The sequence below is a fragment of the Parasteatoda tepidariorum genome, chromosome 6, assembly GCF_982258835.1.
Source record: "Parasteatoda tepidariorum strain Cologne lab strain chromosome 6, Ptep-v5.0, whole genome shotgun sequence".
In the NCBI taxonomy this organism is placed as follows: domain Eukaryota; kingdom Metazoa; phylum Arthropoda; class Arachnida; order Araneae; family Theridiidae; genus Parasteatoda; species Parasteatoda tepidariorum.
The window spans coordinates 29272984-29278405 of record NC_141760.1 but is presented as its reverse complement, the minus strand read 5'-3'; the positions used below and the strand labels follow the sequence as shown (position 1 = coordinate 29278405).

General features: G+C 26.2%; 1 non-coding gene across 1 annotated transcript; it reads left to right on the top strand.

The window, feature by feature from the left end:
- Positions 1–3710: 3710 nt before the first annotated feature.
- On the top strand, positions 3711–3792 carry TRNAS-GCU (transfer RNA serine (anticodon GCU)). Its single transcript has one exon. It is a non-coding gene; the product is annotated as a tRNA-Ser (tRNA).
- The last annotated feature ends 1630 nt before the right edge of the window (positions 3793–5422 follow it).

The following is a 5422-nucleotide window of genomic DNA, read 5'->3' as shown; positions in this document are numbered from 1 at the left end:
TATAAAAATGTTAGAAGCAATAAAATCCCATAAATACAATTTTTAAAAATTTTGCTTTACAGTTTTCTGTCAATTAATTATGTTTTTAGTTAGTTTTACACAAAAAATTAAACATTGTAAACCCTATCCCGTTTTGTCCGACCCAGGTATGCTAAAACGGGATATGTAAGAGTTTGGAAAATGATTTTTTTTTCTATTTCACAGTCATTAAAATTAGTTTGAAATATGTTTTTTCTGTGCTTCAATAAGTGATGTAGCTATAAAAAAAATAATGTGTAGTTCTCTTTAACAGATTTTCTGTAGTAAATAAAAACAATAATGGTATCCCGTTTTGTCCAACTTTCCCCTATTTGAATAAATCATATCTTTCTCAGCCAACACGTAATAAATTTGCGGGCAGAATTCTTTCAAATTTTTTCTGTGCTTTGTTGATATCAGGTTTTAGTGTAAAACAATTATTATTGAATGTTTTTTTAATTATATAATTTAGTTTAAATAACTCTTTTAGGATAGGTTAATTTGTTTGTTTTTTTATTACCGTATTTATTTTGATTATAACAAATAGACTGCGATTACCTGCCGGGAAAAAAGTATCAAGTTAACGTTCACGCTAACTTTTTTTAAAAAAACCAAAAATATTTAAAGCGTATGAAAATTGCTTTATTTATCCTCTTATAATTTAGCTCACCCCTCCCTCTCTATGCACTAAATAACTGGATTTTCACAAAGGAGGAGTTTAAACTTCTTTTGCTCCTTAAGGGGGGGGGGCAACATTAAAAAGGTCGAGAACCTATGCTATAGCCTAAGGTAACTTTACTAGACATAAAACTAAAAAGAAATAAAATCTTTGACATTATTTATTGCCAATAAAACGTATTTACAAAATCAATATTTATTTATTATTATTACAGTAAATAAAAAAAGCTAGATTCAAACCATCAATTTCAAATATATCAGTATCAAAGCACCAAACAGTAAACAAAACTATATTGAGCAAATCTAATATTTTTACACTCATTTTGATTTTCTTCTTTTTCAATTTATGACGTTTTGTGAAGTTTCTTTCAATCATATTTCCAATTATTTTTGAAGTAATTGAAAGCATTCCATCTCCTTAGAGAACGACTTTAAAGTCCCATAAAACTTCGGTTGTTAGCTTTTTTTTCTTCATTTGAATAATATTTTATATTCTTTACGACTCTAGAAATCACAAAAATAATGAAAAAAATTCAATACATATGTTATCGTGTATGAGCGAAATCGGAAGAACGTCGACTTTCATCAGTGAATGTCAACGAACATATAATCGCTTTGGTGAATGTCCGAAATATTTGTTTTGACCGATTTGATATTAATTTATTCATTGATATTTCAATATTTATTCGATAATTTTAAATCCGATTAATATAGATATGGAAAAAACATCTGGGTTCAGAATATTGAGCAAATATATACCTGTTAGAGGCCCTTGATCCTCATAAAACTTCTAAGTAAGAAATACCTGGCAAGTGTAATTATCAATTTAATATCAAATCATATCTAGCATATATTTCGGACTGTCACGCCATTATAGGCATTACATATTTGTTAAATTATAAATTTCCTTTAGTTCATATATTTATTATTATTTTTAATCATTCCTATGCCAGTTCTAATTAAATAAATCCCCTAATTAATAAGTTACGAAATCTGACACAAAACACACTTTCTCTGAAGAAATATATATTTTCTTTTACATATTTGGGTTTCTGACCCTCAAAATAAGGGGTTAGTAACCGCAATTTGGAAATTGTGGTTATAATAGTTTAGTCAGGAGAGCGGTTATTAGTTTGGTCTCCTTAATGTTAATTTCACTTTTAGCATTTTTGGTCATATCTTTAAACTAATTGCACAATTTTAAAAAATTGCATCCACTCATGCAACTCATTTACCCAAAGATACCAAAATACCCAGAACACTCGATCAAAGCTGTGAAAATGATAATTCCTAAGATTTTTTACATAATTATAATTATTGCAAATTTGATTTTAGTGATATATCGTCATATAAATGAAGTCAAATAACGTAAAACACAAAGTCAGATAACAAGTTCTTATGTTCAAATTCTAAATCATAAATAATTTATGATTTAGAATATATGTAAATTTTTATGAAAATTTTATGATTTAGAATGTATGTAATTTAGAATGTATTTGAATTTTCTTTTCAAAGGATATTAAAAAAGAAAACAATCTTTACTTTTGGGTCAGAAATCTGCTCAGAAAAATATTTCTTGCCCAGAAATTTCTAGATGTTTTTCTATTAATTATTAATAAACAAACGTCTCTGTGCAATCACAATACGTTATATCATTTTTTTTAATAGCGAACATGCTTGCTTAGTAGCTGAGAAATTTAGGTAATACTTCTTTTTAAATTGTTTACGGTATTCTTAAATATGCTGCAGTGACATGGATTGACTGTTTTTTGGATCTGTCACCAAATACATGTGGCTTCCTAGTCCTTTAATTTATGATCCAATCTTTCCGAAATTTACCTCAGGGAAAGGAAAATCGATTTCGCAAACACTGCTTTTTTTTATATGATCTTCAGGGTGGTGCTAAGATGGTGCATTTATTTTTTTATGCACTGTAACTTTTACGTAATAATTTTTTATTAATAATTCAAGAATTACACCGAGTAGTCCGCTTTTTTGTTTATTTAAAAAAAAATTATAATGTATGTTTTTCTCTTTATATATAGACAACACTGTACTAGAAAACCCAAAAATAGTGTTTTCTGCTGCATTTCAGACAATTCCAAATGAATTATTTGTGTGAATGTTGGTTGATTTTTTGTTCTTTAGCAGTGCCACGCTTTTATTACAAAATTAGTTTTTATGAATGTATTGAGTTATAGTTTTATTCAGTTATCAGCGTCATGTGTTTTAAGATTTTGTGATATGTGTGTGTTTGTGTATTGAAACTTAATGAGAATAAATTTTGGTTTCCTTTGCAGAACGCAGCCAACTGTAAAATTCTATCTCCTTCCGTTTTAAAAATTTAAACAGAATAAAATTTTCATTTTATAGCTTAGTATTCATTTTTGATGCACACAATATATTTTCTTCCTGCTTCTCCGCAACTTGTTAAACACAGTAATATTTTACAAAGAATCAAAATAACTAATCATTTAATACTCGCTGTATTATATATTTTATACAAAAGCTACAAATTTCATTTTTGGATAATGAACTAGCAATTTTTTTTTCATATATATTTTTTGCGCTGCTTTAGAAAAAAATTAGAAAAGAATACGAAACAAAAGATTAAGATTTAAAAAATAAAAGAATTAGAATTGTGTTTTTAAACAAAACTGTTCAAAAACCTTCTCAACCTATGGCAATACACGCTATATTCCTATAGCGTGATGCAGTGGCCAAGCGGTCAATCTTTTACACTGCGAATTCTGTTCATGTGGGTCCAAATCCCATCTTCGTTGAGTTGTTAGTTTACTTTTGCTAAAAAACATACTTAAGATATGAATGTAAAAATTCAACAAATAAATGCTTTTAAATCATAATTATCACGTCTATTTTATTCATTTGTTGAATATAAAATTGTTTAGGTAAGAAGAAACATGAGAATTCAATCATAAAATTAAAAGTTATTCTAAAGCTTTAAAGTAAAGTATGTCTGTTTGATGAATTTCCACATCTGCTTCCGGCAGTGTGACGAGGTGGCCGAGTGGTTAAGGCGATGGACTGCTAATCCATTGGGCTCTGCCCGCGTGGGTTCGAATCCCATCCTCGTCGGTATTGGTTTTTAATTTTGCGAAGACTTTCTTTTATTTTCGTACATAATAAAATAAAAAGTATTTAGTTTTTTACATATATTTTTCGTTTTTCCTGTTTACTTTTTGATTTTATTGTTAAATCATGAATTTAATAACAATTAAATTTATCATGTAGTTAGCAGAGATTTTGAACTATTGATTTGTTTGTTATTGTTTTTTTTTTAAAAATCAATATTTATTTTTTATAACCAAAAAAATATTGTAGTGTAAACTTATGAAGAATACTTATCACACAACGAATATTTAAAACAAAAACTTTTCTTGCATCTAATTAATATTTTAGGAAAAATGCATTGGGTAAACAATTGTTGTCTAATCACATGTAATACATTTACGAAATAAGATAAGTATTCTTACAAGCTTATTTATTATGAATTACTGAACTTTAAAAAATTAGAAAAAGAAAGAACAGAAAAAGAAACAAAAGAAGAAGAAGAAGAAAAAAGAGAAGGTAAATATATTCTAATGATATGTTAAAAATAGGTAAATTAAAAATTAGTTTTAAATCGTTGTATAGGTTTTTCGATTTTGATTTCTGGTTAATAATCTAGAAAAATGTCTGTTGATTAATAAGCATATTTTGCAACTCGTGGAGAAAAAAAAAGATTTTAAGGAAATTGAATATGTAAGCAAAAAAATACCTTAACCACAATATATTAAATAAATAAATCATATACATCAAATAAGGAAAAAATAAATAAACTATGTTATTTTACCCATTGTTCTAAACTTAAAATTTTGCATCTTAAATAAATATACTTAAAATATATGGATTTTTCATGATAAGGATTTAAACTGGTATTTTAAAAATTAATATTAACTAATACATACTCGCTTATCTTATTTTATCCTGATTTTATACTTTGCAATAATGCGGAAAATGTTTAGTTGAAAGAATAATACGTGCGAAGTATATGGACACTTTCTCTTTTTATCTACCACTTTTATCTTAGCAGCATTATTAGTTTTATGATTTTAGAACTAAATATTGAGTCCTAGATATAGAGGCAATAATAATTTTATGCTATGACTGCATCTAAAAAACTCCAACCAACCCCGAAAAAAAATTCTACTTTTTTTTAACAAATTTAAATTTTTTTACAATAACATTTCTCTTTATTTTATTGCCTTAAGTTTAATTTTATTCATTACACACCATAATGTAAGATGCTGCGTAATTAATAAAATTAGTTCTACCTGAAAACATTTTCGTTTAAAAAATATTCTAAAATTTTTAAAAGTTTGAAGAAAAGAGAATTTAGTATTTGAAAATTAAAAAAATTGAATGAATTTAGAATTTAAGAATTTAAAATGTCAAACAACTAAAAAAATCTAGAGAAATGTATTTAAGGAAAAAGAAATATTCCTACAGTTGTACTTGCTCAGAAATATGCTATATACAAATTTAATGATCAATTAAAAAAATTTAACAAAAAATAAAAAAATCATGATATTAGATTGATGTCTGATACTCATTAATTTGAAGCTTACGTTATAACTTAAATTTTAAAATAGTGCATAACAATTTTTTAAGAAAGAATAGAAATACATAAAATAATTTATGTCAAAAAAATAGTTCTTACGAGTTC